Source organism: Gossypium arboreum, chromosome 8 (genome assembly GCF_025698485.1).
Source record: "Gossypium arboreum isolate Shixiya-1 chromosome 8, ASM2569848v2, whole genome shotgun sequence".
Taxonomy (NCBI): Eukaryota; Viridiplantae; Streptophyta; class Magnoliopsida; order Malvales; family Malvaceae; genus Gossypium; species Gossypium arboreum.
In genome coordinates this window covers 11,886,435-11,914,024 of record NC_069077.1, presented here as the reverse complement: position 1 = coordinate 11,914,024, position 27,590 = coordinate 11,886,435, and the positions used below count along the sequence as shown (strand labels likewise).

The 27,590-nt window shown below is 37.1% G+C and overlaps 3 non-coding genes across 3 annotated transcripts; all 3 read left to right on the top strand.

The window, feature by feature from the left end:
• The first annotated feature begins 5,041 nt into the window (after positions 1-5,041).
• LOC128280363 (small nucleolar RNA R71) lies at positions 5,042-5,148 on the top strand. The gene has a single exon (XR_008270543.1). It is a non-coding gene; the product is annotated as a small nucleolar RNA R71 (small nucleolar RNA).
• Positions 5,149-12,738: 7,590 nt separating this feature from the next.
• Positions 12,739-12,845, top strand: LOC128279720 (small nucleolar RNA R71). The gene has a single exon (XR_008269917.1). It is a non-coding gene; the product is annotated as a small nucleolar RNA R71 (small nucleolar RNA).
• A 12,052-nt stretch (positions 12,846-24,897) lies between these two features.
• LOC128279906 (small nucleolar RNA R71) lies at positions 24,898-25,004 on the top strand. The gene has a single exon (XR_008270094.1). It is a non-coding gene; the product is annotated as a small nucleolar RNA R71 (small nucleolar RNA).
• The last annotated feature ends 2,586 nt before the right edge of the window (positions 25,005-27,590 follow it).

Sequence of the window (27,590 nt, the reverse complement as noted above, 5' to 3'; positions counted from 1 at the left end):
AAGAGGTAGCTGGTTGTCTTGGTTTTCAGCCATCTCTTTAATTAGGGGTTGGGTATCGTCTTCTTGCTCGTTCTCTGTGTGTCGTAAGCTTCGCCTGTTTTTCTCTTTGATTTCTGTGAACTGTATGATCGATTTCTTCGTCAAAACGTAATGGTCCTGATGGGTTTCTTCTAGTCATAAACTATAAAAACCTGCCAAGAAAAGGAAAAGTAAGTTAATAAATAATAATAAAAAAATTAAATTAAATTACAAGAAAAATAAATGGCTAAAGTAATAAAAATTGAGCGTTCCTAATATCTTAGTTCCCCGGCAACAGTGCCAAAAACTTGATCGTGTTATTTCATGATGATAGGTTTTAAATATTTATAAAGGATCATTCTTCAAACTAACTATTATCACGATGTAGGCAAGTGTACCTATCGAACAGTAGTATAGTTTTAGCAAGACCGGATTGTCGAACCCAAAGGAGCTAAAAGTACTAGTAATGATTGTCTTTTTATTATCTAGCCTAAGAATAAAGAGGTTTTCTTTTAATTATCTAAACTAAGAACTCACAAAGAAAAGAATTGGCGAATTGCTTTCAGGGAAAATCGATTGACTTAAGACAATACCTAGGGAAAAATCCACCTAGACTTTACTTGTTATTCTAGCTCCGAATCGGACGATTTATTCATTCAACTTGTTCTGTAGAGGTCCCTAAGTTATGTTATTATCCCTATTCAAGAATAATAATGTCTAACCCTAGATTGAATAACCGAGACTTTTCTCTAATTAACACTTCTAGGGTTACATTAACTCGATCTATGGATCCCCTTATTAGGTTTCACCCTAATCTGGCAAAATCTTGTCACCTTATGTCTAGGCGCGCCATCAAATTCGCTTAATTATGACAAATGTACTCTTAGACAGGGTCTATTCCTCCTCTGAATAAGAGCTTGTCTTGAATCAGTATCCTGGGATATCAAAACGAGAATTAAGAACACATAATTAAGAATAAGTTAAATATTTATCATACGATTCAGAAAATAATAACAAGATTCGTCTTAGGTTTCATTTCCCTTAGGTATTTAGGGGTTTTAGTTCATAACTAAATAAGAAAACATCTCGGAAGAATAAAGAATACAAAACATAAAGAAAACCCAAAACTCCTGAAGGGAAATTGAGGAGAGATCTTCAGTCTTGATGATGAATCCAGCTTCTGAGATGGATCAATCGGCTTCCTTGGAGTAATTCCTTACTGCCTATTCTTTGTGTCATTTTCTTTCTTATCTAAGGTGTATTTATAGGCTTTGGAATGCCTAAAAGCCCTCAAAATTAGCCTTTTTTGAATTGGACTCAACTTGGGCTCGGCAGGGACACGCCAGTGGTACACGTCCGTGTTCGATTACTTTAAGCCATGTTCGAGCCTGCCAAATTGACACGGCCTTGTGGTCTACCCGTGTGAGAAGGTCCAGGCCGTTTTGATTTCGTACTTTGGTCCATTTTCTCTGTTTTTGGCCCGTTTCTCGTTCCTTTCGCTCTCCTATACTCTCCTAAGTATAAAACATGAAATTAAAGCATTAGGAGCATCGAATTCACCAATTCTAATGGGAAATCATCCATAAAATGCATTAAACATGGGGTAAAAATATGTATAATTTACGGTTTATCACCACCTCCTCATCGTCCAGTTCATGCAGCGGCTTCATACACTGACATCTCTGAGTGCCTTACTCAATTCGAGTACAGTGTTTTCGGCGCTTCGATAACAGTGATACTCTCTACAGCAGATTTGTTAGCATTTCCACATCTCATCGCCACCCCCACCTTGCGAACCATCTGGCGATGAAGATGGTTAAAAACTTTTATTTATTATTTTATGTTGTTCCTTTTATTTTCATTTAAGACTACTTTTTATTTTTTTTCAACTTATTTTTATTAGGTTTTATAATTATTATTTTACAATTTTTAATTTTGACTAATTCATTACGAGTACTTATTCTTCCTTATATATTTTCTAAAAGAGTTCCTAATTCTATCACAATTATAAAGAGCTCCAAAGCTCACTATTACTCAGAAACTTGAAACTCCACTGAGAAAGGTTTTCCACGACTGCCATGCCATGCTTGACCATGACCATAGCCAACTTGAGATATAATATTCTTTTGGCGCAACATTTGTGGAACCCAACCTCCACCACCACCGGAGTATCCTTCTTCACCCTCCTCATTGCTTTGGTCGATTATTCTCCATAACCCCAATTCAAGGAGTTCATTCATCATTCAGGAAGTTTCACTTCTCTCCCTATCTTATGATTATCAATCTATCTTTTTCAATATATCTATCTTTGTACATTGAGGGCAATGTTCATCTTAAGTGTGGAGGGGTCTTTCATATCGTCATTAGAAATCCCTAAATTGTGTCTTATTCTCATGTGATCTTCTCATGCCATGATTAGAATGAATTTTGATTAATTTATGATTTTTATTGATATGTATTCAATTAAAACTTAAGCATTCATGCATTGATTGTTTAAGCTTTAAGATATTAAAGAATCAAGCATGATAAGTTGACTTTTGAATTTAAAATTTTATAGGTTGGTTCTCCCAAGTTTAGCTATTATCTTGAGTTGAAATTCACAGGTTTAAAAATCAAAAAGCCATAATTTTTGTGAGATTTTGAGCCTTTAGAGCACCTACTATTTCTTTCATGCTTACTTTTATTGTTGTTTTGAGTGTGTCAGTATTGGATTGTTATTCTAGAACTTGTTTGACTATGCATGTCAAGACCACATCATTTGATTTGATATGTCAAAATAATAAAGGCACTTAGGTTTAACCCACTCACTCCACAAAAGCGTACCTTCATAATTAACCCTTAGTAAACCCCTTTGAGCCTAACAAGCCAGTAATTGATTTGCCCTCAATATTAACCCATAAACCATTATTGTTGAAATCCCCTAATTTGATCCTTATTTTTATCAAGATTTGATTTGAACTAATTGCTTAGCTATGCTTTGCTTCTATGTATTTGACTTGCTCTTAAAAAAAACATTCATACTTACATATTAGTAGTAATTCGGTATTGTTGAGCCGTAGTATCTAAATTCCATCTTCTGAGAAGAAGCTCACTTGTACTCAATTGATGTTTAATTACTTTTTCTAGTTAGGCAATTTTCCAATTCAATCTCGATTCTAACCTTTTCTTTCAGCTTATGACCACACCCCCTAACCAAAGCCACGTTACAACCCTTTAAAGACCTTTTGATTGATGTTCATTTCAATATATAGTGGTAGAGATTTGATTTTTATGCAAACCTATAGTAATGACTTTTCATTATTGACTATTGAGTGCTTCATGCATTGTCCTTAAACACCTCGAGTGATTTGAGTGAAACTTTAGTGAGCATGTGAAACTCTATGATATTTTGATTCGAATGTAATTACTTAGATGAGGGGAGACACCTATGCTTTCATGATAAAATACTCAACTTGGAATGTTTTGGAACTTTGATGTTCTTTCAGTCAAATTCTCAATGTATGATTACTTATGGATTATTTTGAGATATTATTAATAGGAATTATAAGTTAAAGATAATTTATTTTTATTGTGAGTTGAGGGTTTTGCTTGAGGACAAGCAAATGCTTAAGTGTGGGGGTATTTGATAAACCGTAATTTATACATATTTTTACCCCATGCCTAACGCATTTATGGATGGTTTCTCCTTAGATTTGGTGAATTCGATGCTTCTAATCCTTTAATTTCATGTTTTATACTTAGGAGAGCATAGGAGAGTAAAGAGCAAGAAACGGGCCAAAAACGGAGAAAATAGACCGACATGGGAAAACAACACAGCCTGGACTTCCTCACACTGCCGTGTCAATTTGGCAGGATCGAAGCACTACTTACACAGGTGGATCACAAGTCTATGCCCATTTAACGGCCTTGACCACAACCTTCAGTAATCGCACACGGCCATGTCACACGGGTGTGTCCCTACCGAACCCAAGTTTAGTCCAATTCAAAAAAAGACCAATTTTGAGGGCTTTTAGGCATTCCAAAGCCTATTTAAACACTTGAGGAGGCACTTAGGAAAGGGGGATACAGACGAGGAAGCAAGGAATTACTTAAGGAAAGACAATTGATCCATCTCAAGAGCCGGATTCATCATCAAGACCGAAGATCTCCTTCAAGTTCCTTCAGGAGTTTTGAGTTTTCTTATGTTTTGTTATCTTTACGCTTTTAAGATGTTTTCTTTCATAAGTATAAACTAAACCCCTAAATACCTAAGGGGAATGAAACCTAAGAGAGATCTTGTTATTATTATCTGAATTGTATGATAAATATTTGACTTGTTCTTAATTATGTGTTCTTAATTCTTGTTTTGATATTCCAGGATATTGATTCAAGTTAAGCTCTTATTCAGAGGAGGAATAGACCCTGTCTAAGAGAAAATTTGTCATAATTAAGCGGAGTTGATTGCGCGCCTAGAGATAGGGTAACAAGATTTTACCGGATTAGGGTGAAACCTAATAAGGGAGTCCATAGATCGAGTTAATGCAATTCTAGGGTGTTAATTAGAAAGATATTTCAATTATTCAACCTAGAGTTAAACGTTATTAGTCTCGAGAGAGATAATAATATAGCTTAGGGATTTTTACGGATCAAGTTAAATGAATAAATCATCTGATTCAAAGTCAAATAACAAGTGAAGTGTAGGTGGATTTGTCCTTAGGTATTGTCTCAATCAAATCGAATTTTCCCAAAAGTATTTTCCCAAGTTTTTCTTTTTGTGCATTCTTAGTTAGTAATTAGTTTTGACAACCAAACCTCTTAAATTTTAGGCTAGATAATAAGAAGGAAGTAAATACTAGTACTCGTAGTTCCTTTGGGTTCGACAATCTGGTCTTGCTGAACTATACTACTGTTCGATAGGTACACTTGCCTTAATTGTGATAATAAGTTAGTCTCAAGAACGTTTCATTTATAAATCTTTAAAACCTGTTACGAATATTACGCATCAAGGCCATTGTGAAATGTTTGAACTTGTAGCTAGAGTGGTAACCCATGGTGGGGGCATCTTCTTAAAAGGTCATTGTATCTATCCCATGCATCATAGAGTGTTTCTAAATCCATCTGCACAAAAGAAGAGATATCATTACGTAATTTGGTTGTTTTAGCTGGCGAAAAATATTTTAATAAAAAATTTTCGGTCTTTTGTTCCCAAGTAGTGATTGACCCTCATGGTAACGAGTTCAACCACTATTTAGATTTGTTCTTCAATGAAAAAGGGAATAACCAAAGACGAATGGCATCATCAGAAACGCCATTGATTTTAAATGTATCACAAAGTTCCAAAAAGTTCGCCAAGTGAGCGTTGGGATCCTCGTCCTGCAAACCATTAAGCTGAGAAAATTGCTGTATCATTTGAATTGTGTTAGGTTTTAGTTCAAAATTATTTGCAGCAATAGCAGGCCTAACTGTGCTCGACTCAGTTCCTGTTAAAGAAGGTTTAGCATAATCATACATAGTACGCGGAGCAGGATGCTGATTAGCAGCAATTGCAGGACATAGCTGATTTTCCTGGTTGTCGGCCATCTCCTCGTTTGTGGTGTTAATATCATCCTCTTGCTCTTCCTCTGTGTATCTTAGGCTTTGCCTTATTTCTTTTCGATTTCTGCGAACTGTGTGATCGATCTCACAGTCAAAAAGTAACGGTCCTGACGGGTTTCTTCTGGTCATAAACTAGAAAAACCTGTTAGAAGAAAATAATAGAAAAGTTAGAAAAGTGAAATTAAACTAAAAATAAATTGTAATAAGAGTAAAATGGCTAAAGTAATAAAAATCGAGTGTTCCAAATATCTTAGTTCCCCGGCAACGGCGCCAAAAACTTGATTTGTAATATCCGCGACAAGTTTTAAAAATTTATAATTAATCGTTCTTGAAACTAACTATTATCATGATGAAGGCAAGTGTACTTATCGAATAGTAGTATAGCTTTAGCAAGACCAAATTGTTAAACCCAAAGGAACCAAGAGTACTAGTAATTTTTTCTTTTTATTATCTAGCCTAAACATTAAGGGATTTGTTTATCTAAATTAATTAACTAAACTAAGAGTGCAAAGAGAGAAAATTGGGGAAAAGCTTTTGGGAAAACTCGATTGATTAAGACAATACCCAAAGAAAAATCCACCTAGACTTCACTTGTTATTTGATCTGAATTAGACGATTTATTCATTTGACTTGATCTGTAGAAATCCCTAAGTTATATTATTATCTCTCTCGAGACTGATAACGTCTAACCCTAGGTTGATTAATTGAACTCTCTTTCTAATTAACACCCTAATGTTGCATTAACTCAATCTATGAATCCCCTTATTAGGTTCCTCCCTAATATGGCAAAATCTTGTCACCCTATCTCTAGGCGTGCAATCAACTCCGCTTAATTATGAAAAATTTACTCTTAGACAGGGACTTTTACTCCTTTGAATAAGCGTATTAACTTGAATCAATATCCTGGAATATCAAGACAAGAATTAAGAACACATAATTAAGAACAAGTCAAATATTTATCATATAATTCAAATAATAATAACAAGATCTGTCTTAGGTTTCATTACCCTTAGGTATTTAGGGGGTTTAGTTCATAATTATAAAAGAAAACATCTCAGAAGAATAATGAATACAAAACATAAAGAAAACCCAAAAATCCTGAATGGAAATTGAAGTGGAGATCTTCAGTCTTGATGAATAATCCGGCTTCTGAGATGGATCAATCGGCTTTTTTCGAGTAATTCCTTGCTTCCTACTCCATGTGTGTGTTCTAAGTGCCTCTTTAGGTGTTTAAATAGGCTTTAGAATGCCTAACAGCCCTAAAAAGTGGCCTCTTTCGAATAGGACTATACTTGGGCTAGACAAGGACACGCCTGTGTAACACGCCCGTGTGCGATTACTCCAGCCCGTGGTCAAGGCTGTTAAATAGGCACGGGTGTGTAGTCTACTGATCGCGTGATTCGTAACAAGTAATAAATATTTATAATGAAGATCAAACCTAGACTAACTATTATCACGATGAAAAGGCAAGCGCACCTATCAAACAATAGTATAGTAATGGCAAGACTGGGATATCGTACCTAAGGGAACCAAAAGTACTAGTAATGACTGTCTTTTTATTATCTAGCCTAAGAATCATTGGGTTTTGTTTTAATTTAACTAATTATCTAAACTAAGAACGCACAGAGAAAAGAATTGAGGAATTGCTTTTGGGAAAATTGATTGACTTGAGACAATACCTAAGGAAAAATCCACCTAGACTTTACTTGTTATTCTGGATCCAAATCGAACGATTTATTCATTAAACTTTTTCCATAGAGATCCCTAAGTTGTGTTATTATCCCTATTCAAGACTAATAACATCTAATCACTAGATTGAATAACCGAGACTTTTCTCTAATAAACACTCTAGGATTGCATTAACTCGATCTATGGATCCCCTTATTAGGTTTCACCCTAATCCGGTAAAATCTTGTCACCCTTTTTCTAGGTGCGCAATCAACTCCTCTTAATTATGACAAAAGTAATCTTAGATAGGGACTATTCCTCCTCTGAATAAGAGCATGTCTTGAATCAGTATCCTAGGATATCAAAACAAGAATTAAGAACACATAATTAAGAACAAGTTAAATATTTATAATACGATTTAGAAAATAATAACAAGATTCATCTTAGGTTTCATTCCCCTTAGGTATTTAGGGGATTTAGTTCATAACTAAATAAGAAAACATCTCAGAAAAATAAAGACTACAAAACATAAAGAAAACCCAAAACTCCTGAAGGGAAATTGAGGAGACATCTTCAGTCTTGATAATGAATCCGGCTTCTGAGATGGATCAATCGGCTTCCTTGGGGTAATTCCTTACCCCTATTCTCTGTCTCCTTTTTCTCCTCTTCTAGGGTGTATTTATAAGCTTTGGAATGCCTAGAAGCCCTCAAAAGTAGCCTTTTCTGAATTGGACTTAACTTGGGCTTAGCAGGGACACGCCCATGTGACATGCCTGTGTGAGTCGTGCTCCAATTCTGCCAGATTGACACGGCCGTGTGGTCTACCCGTGTGAAGAGATCCAGGTCGTGTTGATTTCGTACTATGGTCCATTTTCACCTTTTTTGGCTCGTTTCTCGTTCTTTTCGCTCTCCTATGCTCTCCCAAGTATAAAACATGAAATTAAATCATTAGAAGCATCGAATTCCCCAATTCTAATGAGAAATCATCCATAAAATGCATTAAACATGGGGTAAAAATGTGTATAATTTACGGTTTATCAAATACCCCTACACTTAAGCATTTGCTTGTCTTCAAGAAAAATTCTCAACTTGTAATCAAAATAAATCCTTCTCAACTTATAATTTCTATCAATAATATCTCAAATTAATCCATAGGTAATCATACATTGAGAATTTAACTAAAAGAACATAAAAGTTTCAATCATTCCAAGTTAAGCATTTTATCCCGAAAACATAGGTGTCTTCCCTCATCTAAGTAATTACCTTTCATTCAGAATATCACAGAGTTTTACATCCTCACTAAAGATTCACTCAAATCACTCGAGGTGTTTTAAGGACAATAAAGGGAGCACTCAATAGTCAATAATGGAAAGTCATTACCATAGGCTTGCATGAAAATCAAATCTCCACCACTTTAATTTAAGATGATACATCAATCAAAACGTCTTTAAAGGGTTGTAATAAGGTTTGGTTAGGGGGTGTGGTCACAAGCTGAAAGAAAAGGTTAGAATCGAGATTGAATAGAAAAGTTGCCTAACTAGAAAAATAGTTAATCTTCACTTGCGTACAACAGAGCTTCTCTCAGAATATGAAATTACAGATATGCATACATAATTGTTTTTTTTTAAGAACAAGTTAAATAATATAGACTAAATATCAAGAACAAAACATAGCTAGGCAATCCATTCAACTCAAATCTCGAAAAAAATAGGGATTAATTTAGGGGATTTCAACAATAATGGGTTCAAGGTTAATATTAAGGGTAATACAAGAAATGGTTTGTTAGGCTCAAGAGGGTTTACTAGGGGTTAATCGTGGAGGTAGGCGTTTCATGGCATGAGTGGGTTAATCCTAAGTGCCTTAATCATTTTGATATTTCAAATCAAATGGTGTAGTCTCGACATGCATAATCAAGCAAGTTCTAGAATAACATTCAATACTGACGCACTCAAAGAAATAATAAAAGTGAGCATGAAAGGATGAATAGATGCTCAAAAGGCTCAAAAATCTCACAAAAATTATGGCTTTTTGATGTTTAGACTCGTGAATTCCAATTCAAAGTAATACCTAGACTTGGGGAAACAACCTAAGATTTTGATTTCTTAAAAACCAACTCATCATGCTTGATTCTCTATTGTCTTAAAGTTTAAATAATCAATGCATAAATGCATATGTTTTAATTCAAGATATATCAATCAAATCATAAATTAATTAAAATTTATCCTAAATGTGATATGAGAGTTTTTGCAAGAGAACAAGATGATTATTCAGGGATTTTTCTAATAATGAAATAAATACCCCCCACACGTAAGATGTACATTGCCCTCAATGTACAAAGATAGATATTAGAGTACAAAAATAAGATAGGGAGAGAAGTGAAACTTCCTGTATGATGAATTCCTCGAACTAGAGTTTTGAAGAGTGATCGGTTCGAGAGTGGGGGAGGATACTCCGGCAGTCGTAGAGGTTCATTAGGCCATAAGTCTTACACCAAAAGAATATTATATCTAGTGGTAGCTATGGTCGTGGTCGAGCAGGACATGGCAGTCGTGAAGAACCTTTCCCGATGGAGTCTTAGTTCCTATGTGAGGATGAGCTTAAGAGCTCTATATAATTGTGATAAAATCAGGAAGTTTTTAGGGGATAGTAGGAAGAATAAGTACTCGAAAAGAAATAACCAAAATTTATAGTAAAATTTTAAATCTGCTAAAAAAATAAAAAAAAATAAAAAGTAGTTTGAATAAAAATTAAAAACATAAAATAATAAAATAAAAATTTCTAAACATCTTCATCACTGGATGGCTCGCGATGAGATGTGGACCCACGGAAAATGACACTCCCTTTCTCTTCTTCGAGGCTGGTACGACGATTTTCTTTCCTTTTGAAGATGACATTGAAGGCGCTAAGGGAGAGAGATTGAGCTTTAAAAATGAAATTGGAGGCTGCGAACAAGCGTGGCAGGGGGTACAGCCGTGTGGAAAGAAAATGGAGGGAAAAGAGATGGGAAAGTGAGGATTAATGCAGGGGAAGTGGATTTTAGGATGGTTTGGGGGTTGGGGAAATGAGAATCTGAGAAATGGTGGTCAGAATAGGGATTAGAGAGTGGAGAATGAGAGATTTCGGCTAGGGTTTTGAAAGGAAGAAGAAAATGAACAGTGATTTGCTTATATAAGGGAGGTGCACACGGCTTAGGGCCACGCTCGTGTACGCTGAAGGTGAGCCCGTGTTTTTCGAATTTTGCAATTTAGGTCATGCCCGGCTATTATCCCACCCCCGTGTGGCTTGGGCGTGTATGGTACACTGCCATGTCGCACAGTTATGCCTAGCTTTGTTCTCTTCTTCCATGCTCGTGTGTTAGGGTAGCACACCTGTGCATTGTTGTCCACGGCTTAACGGCACGGAGTGTCTCACGCTCATGTCGAAGAAACAAAATTGAGCCTTGCCCCTGGCATGCTCGTTTTTTTCCATTCTCATGCCTGTGTTCACGTTTCAAGTTCGTCCACGGCTATGTCGCACGGCCGTGGGGATTTATCGCATCCCGTGTTTTAGGGAAACGATGCCCTGCTCGTACTCCTTATTCCTACTATCAATCTCATTAAAATAATGTTTTAAACGGGTGTTGTTTACCTTAAAAGTGCTGAACTTGGGGTGACTCACCTCCACCGCATCAATGGAAAAATATCGAAAACAAGTAAGAGGGATTTCCTCATTCAGTGTGGTAGTGACAATGTGGGGATCTGCAGCATCTAGTAAGACTTTTTCACCAACTTTAAGTTGATTAGGAAAGGCATCGGGGTTCTCAGTTTGTGTGCTCGCCATTTGTCTAGCTCCTCTATCTGTAGCCTTCGTTCTTCATGATTGTGTTCTCTATCATTTCTGGAACATGGCTCCTGAACTTCTTTGAAGCTTAATTTTTGGAAAGTCATATTGTCAGTTTTAGTAGATTGGTGTGGACTATTACCTTTAATGTTCAATGTGATGCCAGAATTATGAGCTTGAAGGGTGATCGTTTCATCTCCCACACGAAGTGTAAGCTCACCTGTGCCAACATCAATAATTGTTTTAGCAATTGCTAAAAAGGGCCTCCCTAAAATCAAAGGGGTGTTATTATCCTCCTCTATGTCTAGAACAACGAAATCAACAGGGAATATGAACTTATCTACTTTCACGAGTACATCTTCAATAATACCCCTAGAAAATCTTATAGTTTTATCTGCCAATTGAATGCTCATCCTAGTTTGTTTAGGTTTCCCAAGACCTAGTTGCTTAAACATTTTGTAAGGCATTACGTTAATACTAGCCCCTAAATCAGCTAATGCATGACTTATATCTAAAATTAAGCAAGGAATTGTAAAACTCCCTGGATCTTTCAATTTGTGGGGTAGCTTATTCTGTAGAATAGCTAAGTAGACTGCGTTTAGCTCCACATGTGATGCTTCGTCCAACTTCTGCTTATTTACTAAAATCTTTTTTAAAAATTTCATTGCATTTGACATCTATAACAAAGCTTCAATAAACGTTAAGTTAATATGTAATTTTTTTAAAAAGTTTAAGGAATTTACTGAATTTTTTGTCTGAGTGGTCTTTCCTTGTCGCGTTAGGGTAAGGCACACGAGGTTTATATTCGACAGTCATTGGTTTGTTGGTATTTTGATCTACCTCATCTCTCCCTTTGCTTACCACTGTTTCTTGCTTTGGTTTTGGTTCAGGCTCAACGACTCCTTCGTCATCTTGAATATTAATTGCGTTGAGTTGTTCCCTTGGGCTAGGTTTGGTATTACTTGGCAAACTACCTTGTGGCCATCCGGAGATCAGTTTGAAAAGTTGGCCTATCTGAGTTTCGAGTCCTTGATCGATGCTTGTTGATTTTTAAGTGTTGTCTCGGTATTTTGGAAACAGGTTTCTGACACTGATATGAACTTTGAGAGTATCTCTTCAAGATTTGGCTTCTTCTCCTGTTGGTAGGATGGTTGTTGGTAACCCAGAGGATGTTGTGGTCTTTGATTTCCTGGACTGGCCCATGAAAAATTTGGGTGGTTCCTCCAGCCTGCATTATAAGTATTAGTGTATGGGTTATTTCGAGATCTAAAGTTATTGTTACCCATATAGTTGACTTGTTCCTCTTCGGTTGTGGGATTGAAGGATTGATATTCTGTATGCACACCTCTTCCGCTTGAGTCACACCTCATTATTGGTTGTACCTCCGTAGAACCAAGAAATCCATCAATCTTTTTATTGAGAAGTTCTACCTGATTTGATAGCATAGTAACTGAGTCGACGTTATAAACGCCGACTGTTTTTGTTGGCTTAGTCCTCATGACTTGCCACTGATAGTTATTCAGTGACATTTCTTTAATGAATTCATAAGCCTCTTCAGGTGTTTTGTTGTTGATGGTTCTGCCAGCAGCTGCGTCAACCATTTGTCGAGTCGAGGGATTCAGACCATTGTGGAATGTTTGTACTTGCAGCCAAAGCGGTAACCCATGGTGAGGGCACCTTCTCAAAAAGTCCTTGTATCTCTTCCATGCATCGTAAAGTGTTTCTAAATCCATCTGCACAAAAGAAAAGATACCATTACGTAATTTAGCCGTTTTAGCCGGCTAAAAATATTTTAGTACAAATTTCTCGGTCATTTGTTCCCAAGTAGTAATTGACCCTCGTGGTAACGAGTTCAACCACTGTTTAGTTTTGTTCTTCAATGAAAAAGGAAATAACCGAAGGCGAATGGCATCATCAGAAACGCCATTGATTTTAAATGTATCGCAAGTGAGCGTTGGGATCTTCATCCTGCAAACCATCAAACTAAACAAACTGCTGTATCATCTGAATAGTGCTAGGTTTTAATTCAAAAGTATTTGCAGCTACAGCAGGTCTAACTATACTAGATTTAGTTCCTGTTAAAGAGGGTTTAGCATAGTCATACATAATACGTAGAGAAGGATTTTCATTAGTCGCAATTGCAGGAGGTAGCTGATTGCCTTGGTTTTCAGCCATCTTGTCAGTTGGAGGTTGAGTATCATCTTTTTTCTCGTTCTCCGTGTATCGTAAACTGCGCCTTATCTCTCTTTGATTTCTACAAACTGTACGATCAATTTCTTCGTCAAAAAGTAATGGTCCCGATGGGTTTCTTCTAGTCATACACTATAAAAACCTGCCAAGAGAAGGAAAAAATAAATTAATAAATAATAATAATGAAAAAATTATATTAAATTGCAAGAAAAATAAATGGCTAAAGTAATAAAAATTGAGCTCTCCTAATATTTTAGTTCCCCGGCAACGGCGCCAAAAACTTGATCGCGTGATTTGTAACAAGTAATAAATATTTATAATGAAGATCAAACCTAGACTAACTATTATCAAGATGAAAAGGCAGCGCACCTATCGAACAATAGTATAGTAATAGCAAGACCGGGATATCTTACCCAAGGGAACCAAAAGTACTAGTAATGACTGTCTTTTTATTATCTAGCCTAAGAATAATGCGGTTTTGTTTTAATTTAACTAATTATCTAAACTAAGAACGCACAGAGAAAAGAGTTAGGAAATTGCTTTTGGGAAAATCGATTGACTTGAGACAATACCTAAGGAAAAATCCACCTAGACTTTACTTGTTATTCTGGCTCCGAATTGGTTGATTTATTCATTCAACTTGTTCTGTAGAGATCCCTAAGTTATGTTATTATCCCTACTCAAGACTAATAACGTCTAATCCCTAGATTGAATAACCGAGACTTTTCTCTAATTAACACTCTAAGGTTGCATTAACTCGATCTATGGATCCCTTTATTAGGTTTCACCCTAATCCGGTAAAATATTGTCACCCTATTTCTAGGCGCGCAATCAACTCCTCTTAATTATGACAAAAGTACTCTTAGACAGGGGTCTATTCCTCCTCTGAATAAGAGCATATCTTGAATTAGTATCCTGGGATATCAAAACAAGACTTAAGAACACATAATTAAGAACAAGTTAAATATTTATCATATGATTCAGAAAATAATAACAAGATTCATCTTAGGTTTCATTCCCCTTAGGTATTTAGGGGATTTAGTTCATAACTAAATAAGAAAACATCTCAGAAAAATAAAGAGTACAAAACATAAAGAAAACTCAAAACTCCTGAAGGGAAATTGAGGAGAGATCTTCAGTCTTGATAATGAATCCGGCTTCTGAGATGGATCAATCGGTTTCTTTGGGGTAATTCCTTACCCTCTATTCTCCGTCTCCTTTTTCTCCTCTTCTAGGGTGTATTTATAGGCTTTGGAATGCCTAGAAGCCTTCAAAAGTGGCCTTTTCCGAATTGGACTTAACTTGGGCTTGGCAAGGACATGCCCGTGTGAGTCGTGCTCCAATTCTGCTAGATTGACATGGCCGTGTGGTCTACCCGTGTGAAGAGATCCAGGCCGTGTTGATTTCATACTTTGGTCTATTTTCTCCGTTTTTAGCCTGTTTCTCGTTCCTTTCGCTATCCTATGCTCTCCTAAGTATAAAACATGAAATTAAAGCATTAGAAGCATTGAATTCACCAATTCTAATGAGAAATCATTCATAAAATGCATTAAACATTGGGTAAAAATGTGTATAATTTACGGTTTATCATCTACCTGTGTAAGTCATGCTTCGATCCTACCAAATGGACACAGCCATGTGGCTTACCCGTGTGAGGAAGTCCAAGCCATGTTGATTTCCCATGTGGGTCCATTTTCTCTGTTTTCAGCCCATTTCTCGCTCTTTTTACTCTCGTATGCTCACCTAAGTATAAAACATAAAATTAAAGAATTAGGAGCATTGAATTCACCAAATCTAAGGAGAAACCATCCATAAATGTGCTAAGCATGGGATAAAAATATGTATAAATTAAGGTTTATCAAATACCCCCACACTTAAGCGTTTGCTTGTCCTCAAGCAAAATCCTCAACTCACAATCAAAATAAATTCTTCTCAATATATAATCCCTATCAATAATATCTCAAAATAATCTATAGGTATTCATACATTGAAAATTCAACTAAAAGTATATCAAAGTTTCAAACATTCTGAGTTGAGCATTTTATCACGAAAACATAGGTGTCCCCACTCATCTAAGTAATCACCTTTGATCAAATATCACAGAGTTTAACATCCTCACTAAAGATTCACTCGAGGTGTTTAAGGACATCAAATAAAGCACTCATTAGTCAATATGAAAAGTTATTACCATAGGCTTGCTTGAAAATCAAATCTCCACCACTATATATTGAGATGATACATCAATCAAAAAGGTCTTTAGAGGGTTGTAACGTGGCTTTGGTTAAGGGGTGTGGTCACAAGATGAAAGAAAAGGTTAGAATCAAGATTGAATTGAAAAAATCACCTAACTAGAAAAATAACTAATTATCAATTGAATACAAGTGAGCTTCTTCTCAAAATATGGAATTAACACTCAAGCTCAAAAATGACGAATTACTACTAATATGTATGTAAGTATTGTTTTTTTTAAAGAACAAGTTAAATAACATAGAACTTATTTATTGCAACGAAGAATAAAACATAACTAAGCAATTAATTCAAATCAAATCTCAACAAAAATAGGGCTCAAATTAGGGGATTTCAACAATAATGGGTTATGGGTTAATATTGAAGGTAAATCAATTAATGGCTTGTTAGGCTCAAAGGGTTTCACTCAGGGTTAATTATGAAGGTAGGCTTTTGTGGAGTGAGTGGGTTAAACCTAAGTGCCTTTATCATCTCGACATATCAAATCAAATGGTGTGGTCTTGACATGCATAATCAAGCAAGTTCTAGATTAACAAATCAATACTGATGCGCTCATAATAAAAGTGAGCATGAAAGAAATAACATATGCTCTAAAGGCTTAAGATCTCACAAAAATTATGGCTTTTTGATGTTTAAACTTGTGAATTTCAACTCAAGATAATATCTAAACTTGGGAAACAACCTAAAAATTTTAATTCTCAAAATCAACTTATCATGCTTGATTCCTAGCGTCTTAAAGTTTAAATGATCAATGCATAAATGCCTATGTTTTAATTCAAGACATATCAATAAAAATCATAACCTAATCAAAATTCATTTTAATAATGGTATGAGAAGATCTCATGAGAACAAGACAAAATTCAGGGATTTCTAATAATGATATAAAAGACCCCCCACACTTAAGATGTACATTACCCTCAATGTACAAAGATAGATATATTGAAAAATATAGATATATAATCATAAGATAGAAGAGAAGTGAAACTTCCTGAATGATGAATGAACTCCTTGAATGTAACACCCCTATCCCGTAACCGTCGCTGGAATAGGTAAGGGGTGTTACCGGAAAGACAGAGCATTTTCGAACAACACGAATATATGACATTAATACATTTGCATTCATCAACAATTCATCCACTAAGATGGTCTACGAGACCTGAAAATTACATTTAGGGAAGGTCGGGACTAAACTGAACCCATTCAAAATTTTCAGAAATTAATCAAACTTTTTAAAACTGACAAAGTCACACGCCCGTGTGACTATGCCGTGTGACTCACACGGGCACAAGACACGCCCATGTGGTCGAACTGTGCCAAAAAGAGGTCCAATACTGACTTTTTAACACGGCCAACAGACACGGCTGTGTGCCATGACCATATAAAATTTAGCTAGCTACTAACTTTTTCACACGGCCACAAGGCACGCCGTGTGGCACAATGGAGGCTTGGTTTAAGCCAATTTGCCACCCCATATGGTTTCAATCCTACAAGCATTAATATGCAACAATTATAGCAACATTTCCAACCAATTCCATACTAAATTATGACCAAAACACATTAGAACATGACATATTACCACATACACCAAAACAATACACAAACATATAATTTGCTTGCAAATTGACATGGCATAACATGTATACAATTCAAAACATAATACATAGACATTCTAGCCTAGACATGCCATACTTAGCAATATTTACACTTCAATGGTACCAAAAATGAGTTCGATAGTGTGGTGACGATCATCGACTATTTTGAGCCTTCAGTAGCTACGATAACTGAAAAAACAGACAAAATTCACAAATAGTAAGCTACGAAGAGCTTAGTAAGCCAAACACAAATGGTCTAATTACTAAAGCATATATATGTAGTTCAAAAACAACCATAAGAATTCATAGCCATTTCTCAGAGTTTTTCATAAACTTAACCATGCTCATTTGCTTGTATGCATATCATATTCATTTCCATGATTCCACACCTACTTCACAGAAACAGAGTCTTTCATATTCAAAAATTAAGTACGATACAAACATACCTATATAGACTACATATTTCACATGTTCATTTTCATATCTCATACTTTGTCATCAGACGGTTCAGAAACGATACAAATATTCATAAACGAGTATAATGCCAACGCCCCAGATGTGGTCTTACATGTAATTCAGTATCGATGCCTCTGTCCCAGACAGGGTCTTATACGAAATCAGATACGATGTCGATGTCCCAAACATGGTCTTACACGTAAATTTCAAATCGATGCTTGTGTCCCAAACACGATCTTACACGATAATTCAGATTAATACCAACGTTCTTCTATCAGGATTTCAAGGCCGTCCAATGTGGATAACAATTTATAAACATAGAATTTAATCAACTTAACACATAAGTGTAGTTTGACTTACCTCATACGGATTTCAGATGAAAATGAGTCGACTATTCGACTACTTTGGACTTCCCTCGATCTAAGTTCGATTTTCTTTGTTCTTGATCTAATACAATACAAATTCAGCCATTCAATCATTCATTTCATTCAATTTCATCCATATACACATATTTTGGGCACTTTTCACTTTAGCCCTTACATTTTCACACTTTGACAATTTAGTCTATTTTTCACAAAATCATCAATATGCAAAATTTCTTTGCAAAAAATGCTAGCTGAATTTTCATGGCTTCTATATAAGCCCATACAAAATGTTTAATTCACAATTTAGTCCTTCAAAACCTCATTTTCAAAATTTAACCCAAATAGCTCAATTTCATAAAAATTTAAAGACAAAACTTATAAATCATCTACCAAGCCTTCATAATTCATCCAAGAACATCACAAAGCTCATGATATCAACAATGGCATTTCATGAAATCTTAAAAAGAAACAGAAATTCAGACATGGGCTTTGAAGAACACGAAGCAACAATTACAGAAACGTAGAAATTATCAAAAACGGACGAAAACGCATACCTTAATTGAGCTTTAATCTAGCCGAACCCTAAATGCTTATATTTCTTTTCTTTCTCTTTGAATTTTAGCAAGAGCAAAGTGAAAATAGCCATTTACATTAATACAATGGCATATATCATTGAATTTTTACCAATTAATGTTCATAATTGTCCATGCATTAATACAATGGTCCAATTGCATCATAAATACCTCTCATTTATAAAGCCAAGTCAAATTAGCACTTTAACAATTAACATGCAACTTTTGCATTTAACACAACTAAGTCCTTTTTCGTTATTAAACATAGAAACAGATAATTTAAATCACAGAAATTTCACAGATATAAATTCACATATTGCAGACACAAAAAATAATATTAAAATATTTTTCAACTCGAATTTGTGGTCCCGAAACCACTATTCTGTCTAGGGTCAAAACTGGACTGTTACATTGAATTACAGTTATGGAGAATAATAGGTCAAGGCAATTATGAGAGTGGAGGAGGATACTCCGGTGGTGGCAGAGGTTTATTAGTCCATAAGTCCTACGCCAAAAGAATATTATATCTGGTAGTAGCTATGGTCGTGGTCGAGTAGGACATGGCAGTCGTGGAGAACCTTTTCCAGTGGAGTTTTTAGTTCCTAAGTGGTATGAGCTTTAGAGCTCTTTATAACTGTGATAAAATCAAGAACTCTTTAGGAAATATAAGGAAGCATAATTACTCGTAATGAAATAGCCGAAACTATAAATTATTCAATAAAAATTATAGAACCTAAAATTAAAATAATATTAAAGGAAAATAAAATAAAAAGTACTTAAAGAAGATAAATAAAGATAAAAGTGGAAATAAAAATAAAAAATAAAAAAGTCTTTAAACATCGTCATCACCGGATGGTTCGCGAGGTGGTGGTGGCGATGAAATGTGAAGGTGATGACAAATCTGATGAAGAGTAGCATCAATGTGATCAAAGCGCTGAAAACACTACTGCTCAAATTGAGTAAGGCGCTTAGAGATGTCAGAGTATGAAGCTGCCACATGAACTGGACGATGGATGGGTGGTGGCTAAGACGGTGGGTCGTCATGACGTGGAGGGACATCATCAATAATCTCTTCTAGGTCCTCCTCCTCAGTGGACTAGACGAGGCAGTATTGAGGAGGGTAGGTTTCACGTCGTTTCTTAATCATCCTCATATGTAGCATGCTCGCAATGCCCTGTGCGGACATAGGGCCCGATAGAAATGAATCATCTCCTATGTCGCTCCGCCGGATAGCGGATGGTGAGGGCAATGAAATAGGCAAGGTCGAAGACTTGCCCATTCGCCATGCTCCACAAGAAATAGGTGTTATGAGTGTTGACGATGCCGGTGCTCTTTCGTCGTCCTGTCAGAGTGTGGGCCAAAATGGCATGTAGGTATTGCAGGAATGGGGCGAGGGCTAATGCCTTAGAGCGGCTAGGATCATAGGTGGCTGAAGTAGGGGCGAGGTTCTTCCAGCACTTTGAGAAAGAGTAGTGGATGTGGCAATGGAGGGTGTCGAGTTCGTTGTCGTCCATGAACTCCTCCGTATACAGCCTTAGTGCAATTCTGAACTCAGATACGCTCAACTGGCACACTAAACCACTAAGGCAGAACTGGACCATTCTAGGATCGTCAAAGTTTATCATGACGACTTGAAGATGGACGGTCAAGTAGAGTTCTATTATGAGCTCGAGGTACTTTGACTCGATGATCTCAAAGAAGAGCCCCCATGGTTCAGTCGTCAGGAGGGCTCAGATCGCGTCAGCCATTTGAATTTGTTCAAGTGCAGCCCAATCAATACAACGGCCCACACATCAGGGTCGGGCCCGTAATATCTGAAATAGCTCCTCTTGGGGTCCCAAGGGAAACTGGAGGAAAGGGTAACGGATCTCAATGGTAGGACCCGTGGATGACGTTACTCATTTCTTAAGAATGAAGTAAAAATAAAATTAAGGAAAAATAAAAAAAAAGAGTAGTTTTAAAAAGATAAAACATAAAAATAATAAATAGAAGTCTTTAAACATCTTCATCGCTAGATGGTTTGCGAGGTAGGGGCGGCAATAAGATGTGAAGGTGCTGAAAAATCTGATGTAGAGTTGCATCAATGTGATCAAAGCACTGAAAACATTGCTCCTTGAATCGAGTGAGGCACTCAGAGATGTCAGAAAGTGAAGTCGCCGCATGAATTGGACAATGAATAGGTGGTGGCTAAGAGGCTGGATCCTCGTGAGGTGGAGGGACATCATTGGCAATGTCCTCTGGGTCCTCCTGCTCAGCTGACTGGATGAGGCGATACTGGGGAGGATCAAATCCACGTTGTCGCTCGATCATCCTCATATGCAACATACTCGGGATACCCTGTGGGGACATCTACCCGATGAGAGTGAGGGAGGAAACTTGCGCCGCCATGTTGAGGAAACTGAAGTATCGTGCCAGGCGAGTTACATAAGGGCCAATGGAAATGACTCCCTTCCTATGCCGCTCCGTCTGATGGCGAATAGCGAGGGCATTGAAATAGGCGAGGTTGAATACGTGCCCATGTGCCATGCTCTATAAAAAAATAGACGTTGTTAGTGTTGACGACACCGGTGCTCTCTCACCGTCCTGTCAGGGTGTGGGCTAGGATAGCTTGTAGGTATCACAGAGATAGGGCGAAGGCCAATGCCTTAGAGTGACTCAGGTTTTAGGTGGTCGAAGCAGGGACGAGGGCCCACAGTAGTTTGATGGAGAGTAGTGGATGTGGCGATGGAGGCTGGCGAAGTCGTCGTAGTCCATGAGCTCCTTTGTATATAGTCCCAGTACGACTCCGAACTCAGGCACACTCAGCTGGTGAACTAAACTACCGAGACAAAATTGTACCGTTCCAGGATCATCGAACTCTGTCAGAACAACTTGAAGGTGGAAGGTCAAGCAGAGTTCGAGTGTGAGCTCGAGGTACGTCAGCCCGATGATCTCAAAGAAGAGCCCTCACAGGTCAGTCGTCAGGAGAGCCCAGACTGCTTCATCTAGTTGGATCTACTCTAAAGTGGTCCAGTCGATGCAATGGCTCACACCTAGGGGTCGGGCCCGTAATATTTGGAAAAGTTCCTCCTGTGGTCCCAGTGAAAATTAGAGGAATGGGTGCCTAATCTCGGTAGTGGGACCCGAGAAGGATGCTGCTCATTTTCGTTTCTTTGAGGTGGGGACGGCAGTCTTCTTTCCTTTTGGGTTCGTCATGGTATTTGCAATGAAAAGACGAAGTTATAAGAATAATCCCTAAGAATATCATGTAAATATATGCAGGCATGTTAAAACTAAACAAGAATACTTCACAGGGGTTACTGACTAAAGGGAAAATCTACTGAAAATAACTAAGTCTTAATAGATATATCAATTCATTATTAGCATTAAGAATACAATAATAGTTCTAACGAAATACCTAGTGCATATGGTAATGATAATATAGAATATGGCATGAAATCTATAGAAACACAAAGATGAATGTATCATAATGCATCAACTAAAATGGCAAGTTTCAAAATAAGAACAAAGAGTATAAGAATGATTATCATCAGAAACATTCAAATAAACAAGAAATAACAATAAATAACAAGAGAATAGAGAGAAAATAATGGACAAACACAATAGTGCTTGGTGGAGGAGTAATGTGGTCGGCCACGGGCGTGGGCAATGAGGCTGTATGGTGTGCAAGGGTGAGAAGAGCGGATAAAGGAGAGAAAGAGAGGAGAAAATGGAAGGAGAAAAAGAAAGGAGTGGCCGGTCAGTGGTGGGAGAGGGGATTTCGGCGGCTACAGTTAAGGTTTTTAAGGAAGCGGATGATGAATAGTGAGGGGTTCATATAGATATTGGGGAACAAGGCCGTGGGGCATACCCGTGTGCCCTTATTGCAGCCCATGTGTTTTATGATTTTCAAATTTAGGCGTGTCTGAAATTCGGCCCAAGCCCGTGTTCTTTGGGCATGTTGATGCACACAGCCGTGTTGCATGGCCGTGTTTTGCTTTGTTCGCTTCTCCCACGCCAGTGTATGTATGCGCACACCCGTGTTGTTTTGACAATAGCGACCACGGCTGGTAGGCACGAGCGTGTCACACTTCCATGTTAATTTGGTAGTTTTGACCATGGTTTATAGACACGAGCGTACGATTTGACAGAATTGCCCACGGCCACGTCGTACTGCCGTGGCAATGTATTGAATCCCATGTTGGGGAAAAATTTTGCTCTGTTCTCCCATGGCCATATCGCACGGTCATGTCACTGCTCGTGGTATGAGCATGACCTAAGGCACGCCTATGTGCCTGGCCGTGTGGTTTCTGGAAAACTTGTGTTCAAGTACTCAGTTAGTGATTTAAATGTTAAAAACTAAAATTTTAAAGAAGTTAACACCGTTAGTGCTCAGGTTGCCTCCCGATGAGCGCTTATTTATAGCCTAAGCTCTACTTACCTCAATTTCGTATGATTTGGGGGATTAAGGAGTTGAAACTCCTCACCTCTGCTATCAATTTTATCAAAAGAAGGTCTAAGTCGAGTATTATTTACCTTAAAAAGTTTTGAATACAGTATGTGTTACCTCGACTGTACCATGTGGAAAGATGTTAATTACTGTGAGGGGAGTGGCTTTGTCTGTATTGTGCTCTAGAGTAGTAATTCGGGATACTTTGTCCCCAACTTTAATTTGCTTCGTTCCATCCCTATGTTCATTGTGGTGTCGCTTCGATTTTTCATGCGCTTTTGGTTTTTCCTTAACAGGTTTTTGCCATTCATCTAGTTCTTCAATCTGTTGCCTTCGTTCTTCATAGATGGGTCCCTTGCTGTTACTTGAACAAGGCTCATTTATGCTCGTCGAACATGTTTCCTGCAAAGAAGGTTGCACCACATGATCAGTATTAGTAACACGATTTATACAACCACCCTCAATATTTAATTTGTTACTTGAATTACGAGCTTGAAGAGTGATTGTTTCATCACCCACATGAAGTGTGAGTTCACTTGTACCAATATCGATAACAGTTCTAGTAGTTGTTAAAAAAGGCCTTCCTAAAATTAAAGGCACGTCACTATCTTCTTCTATGTCTAGAACAACAAAGTCTACTGGGTATATAAATTTATCGATTTTAACAAGAACATCTTCAATGATACCCCTAGGAAATCTAATGGTTTTATCAGCCAATTGAATGCTCATCCTAGTTTGTTTGGGTTTCCCAAGATCTAACTGTTTAAACATTTTATAAGGCATAACATTAATGCTCGCCCCTAAATCAGCCAATGCATTATTCACGTTCAAACTACCAATCAAACAAGGAATCATAAAACTCCCTGGATCTTTCAACTTGTTGGGTAACTCATTCTATAGAACGCCTGAGCAAACTGCTTTTAACTTTACATACGACGCCTCATCCAACTTCCGTTTATTTGCTAAAAGCTCCTTTAAAAATTTAATTGCGTTTGGCATCTGCGAAAGAGCTTCAATAAATGGTAAGTTAATGTGTAATTTCTTTAATAGTTTAAGGAAATTACCAAATTGTTCGTCCGTGTAGACTTTCCTTGTCGCACTGGGGTATGGCACATGAGGTTTGTACTTTTTACTTACCAGTTTTTGCTCATTGTGGTCCACCTCACTTTTACCTTTACTTGTCACAATTCCTTGCCTTGGTTCTGATTCAGGTTTGACTAACCCTTCCTTATCTCAAACGGTAATTGCATTGAGTTTTTCCCTTGGGTTAGATTTAGTATTACTCAGTAAGCTACCTTGTGATCGTTCAAAAATTAGTTTGGCAAGTTGTCCTATCTGAGTTTCGAGCCGTTGGATCGACGCTTATTGTTCTTAAGTGCTATTTCGGTATTTTGAAAACGAGTTTCTGACACAGAGATAAACTTTGTGAGCATCTCCTCAAGGTTTGATTTCTTTTCCTGCTGGTAAGGTGGTTGTTGAAAGCCTGGGGGATTTTGTGGCCTTTGATTTCCTTGGCCACCCCACGAGAAGTTGGGATGGTTCCTCCAACCTGTAATATAAGTGTTGCTATATGGGTTATATTGAGGTCTAGATTATTATTACCCATATATTGAACTTGTTCCTCCTTGGTGCTAGGATTGAAAGATTGATATTCTATGTGCGCTCCTCCTCCATTTGAATCACACCTCATCACTGGATGTACCTGAGTAGAACCATATAAACCGTCAATCTTTTTATTTAAAAGTTCTACCTGGTTAGATAGCATAGTAACCGCGTCGATGTTGAAAACACCAGCTACTTTTTTCAGCTTTGTTCTCATGACCTGCCACTAATAGTTATTCAGTGACATCTCTTCAATAAATTTGTAAGCCACTTTAGGTGTTTTGTTATTGATAGTCTCACCAGCAACTGCGTCGATAAGTTGCCTCACACTGTTGTAAAACGTTTGAACCTGCAACCATAAAGGTAACCCATGGTGAGGGCACCTTCTCAATAGATCCTTGTATCTCTCCCATGCATCATAGAGTGTTTCTAGATCCATCTGCACAAAAGAAGAGATATCATTCCTCAACTTAGTCGTTTTAGCCAACAGAAAATATCTAAGTAAAAATTTTTCGATCATTTGTTCCCAAGTAGTGATTGACCCTCGTGGTAACGAGTTCAACCACTGTTTAGCTTTGTTCCTCAATGAAAAGGGAAATAATCGAAGGTGAATGGCATCATCAGAAATGCCATTGATTTTAAAAGTGTCATAGAATTCCAGAAAATTTGTCAAATGAGTGTTTGGGTCCTCGTTCTACAAACCATCAAACTGAACAAACTATTGTATCATTTGAATCGTGTTAGGTTTCAATTCAAAATTATTTTCAGCAACAGCAGGTCTAGCTATACTTGACTCAGTTCCTGTTAAAGTAGGTTTAGCGTAATCATACGTAGTACGTGGCACAGGATTCTGATTTATTGGATCAGCAGCAATTGCAGGAGGTAGCGGGATTTCCTGATTTTCAGCCATCTCCTCGGTTGTGGTGGAAATATCATCCTCTTGCTCTTGCTCTGTGTATCTTAGGCTTCGCCTTATATCTCTTCAGTTTCTGTGAGCTGTGTGATCGATCTCACTTTCAAAAAGTAATGGTCCCGACGGGTTTCTTCTAGTCATAAACTATAAAAACCTGCTAGAAGGAAAAAGAAAATTTAGTAACAAAAATCAAAATAAAATTTAAATTGCACTAAAATAATTGACTAAAGTAATAAAAATTAAATGTTCCTAATATCTTAGTTCCCCGGCAACGGCGCCAAAAACTTGATGTGAACAAATCGTGGTAAGTTTTAAATTTATAATTGACCGTACTTGAAAACTAACTATTATCACGATGAAGGAAAGTGCACCTATCGAACAGTAGTATGGTTTATAGCAAGACCGAAATGTCGAACCCACAGGAACTCAAAGCACTAGTATTAACTCCCTTTTTATTATCTAGCCTAAAAATAAAGGGGTTTGTTTTATCTAAATTAATTAACTAAACTAAGAATGCACAGGAAGAAAATTAGGGAAATACTTTTGGGAAAAACTGATTGATTTGGACAATACCCAAGGGAAAAATCCACCTAGACTTTACTTGTTATTGACTCTGAATTAGACGATTAATTCATTTGACTGAATCTGTAGAAATCCCTAATTTATATTATTATCTCTCTCGAGACTAACAATGTCTAACCCTAGGTTGATTACTTGAAATCTCTTTCTAATTAAAATCCCTAGTGTTGCATTAACTCGATCTATGGATTCCTTTATTAGGTTTCACCCTAATCCGGAAAAATTATGTCACCCTATGTCTAGGCGTGCAATCAACTCTGTTCAATTATGCTAGATCTACTCTTAGACAGGGACTTTTTCTCCTCTGAATAAGCACATCAATACTTGAATCAATATCTGGAATATTAAAACAAGAATTAAGAACACATAATTAAGAACAAATCAAATATTTATCATATAATTCAGAAAATAATAACAAGATTCGTCTTAGGTTTCATTCCTTTCAGGTATTTAGAGGATTTAGTTCATAAGTGTAAAAGAAAACATCTCAAAAGAATAATGATAACAAAACATAAAGAAAACCCAAAAATCCCGAAGGAAATTGAAGGGAGATCTTCAGTCTTGAAGAATAATCCAGCTTCTGAGATGGATCAATCGGCTTTCTTCGAGTAATTCCTTGCCTCCTACTCTTTATGTCCCCTTTAGGTACCCCCTGGGCTTAGGGTTTAGGGTTTAGGGGATTTAGGTAACCCTTTTTTGAATAGGACTAGACTTGGGCTCGACAGGGACACGCCCGTGTGACACGCATGTGTGAGGTGGCTTAGCCCGTGTTGCAATCTGTTAAATAGACACGAGCGTGTGAACTACCCGTGTGAGGAAGTCCAGGCCGTGTTAATTTCCTACGTTGACCCATTTTCTTCATTTTAAGCCCGTTTCTCGCTCTTTTTACTCTCCTATACTCACCTAAGTATAAAACGTGAAATTAAAGGATTAGAAGCATCGAATTCACCAAATCTAAGGATAATTCTTCCAAAAATATGTTAAGCATAGGATAAAAATATGTATAAATTACGATTTATCATAATACTAGTACTTTTAGTTCTTCTGGGTTCGACATTCCGGTCTTGCTATAAACTATACTACTGTTTGATAGGTGCGCTTGCCTTCATCGTGATAATAGTTAGTTTTCAAGTACGGTCAATTATAAATTTAAAACTTATCACAATTTGTTCACATCAACATGACTCCTCATCAAGCAAGGGACTTGATATTCACAATGGCTGCAAATACTCAGCAATTCAGAGTCAATCCTGAGCCCTCTAGGAGGGTTCACTAGCTAAGTATTTCTGCTTTAGAAGATAAAGTTGATAGAAAAAACAAAACTAGCCCGGTTATGCAGAATATATGCTACACTTGAACATACAACTGATGCATGTCCCAGTTTGTATAATGATACTATGGCTCATTTAGATACTGTGGGAAATTTCCCTGGGCCACCACAAAGGCGAACATAGTTGTTGATACTTTGAGTTGAAAGTCGTTATTTTCTTTATGTGCTTTGAACACACAATTAGCTTTGTCTGATAACGGTTCGATAGTATCCGAGTTGAAAGCGAGACCATTATT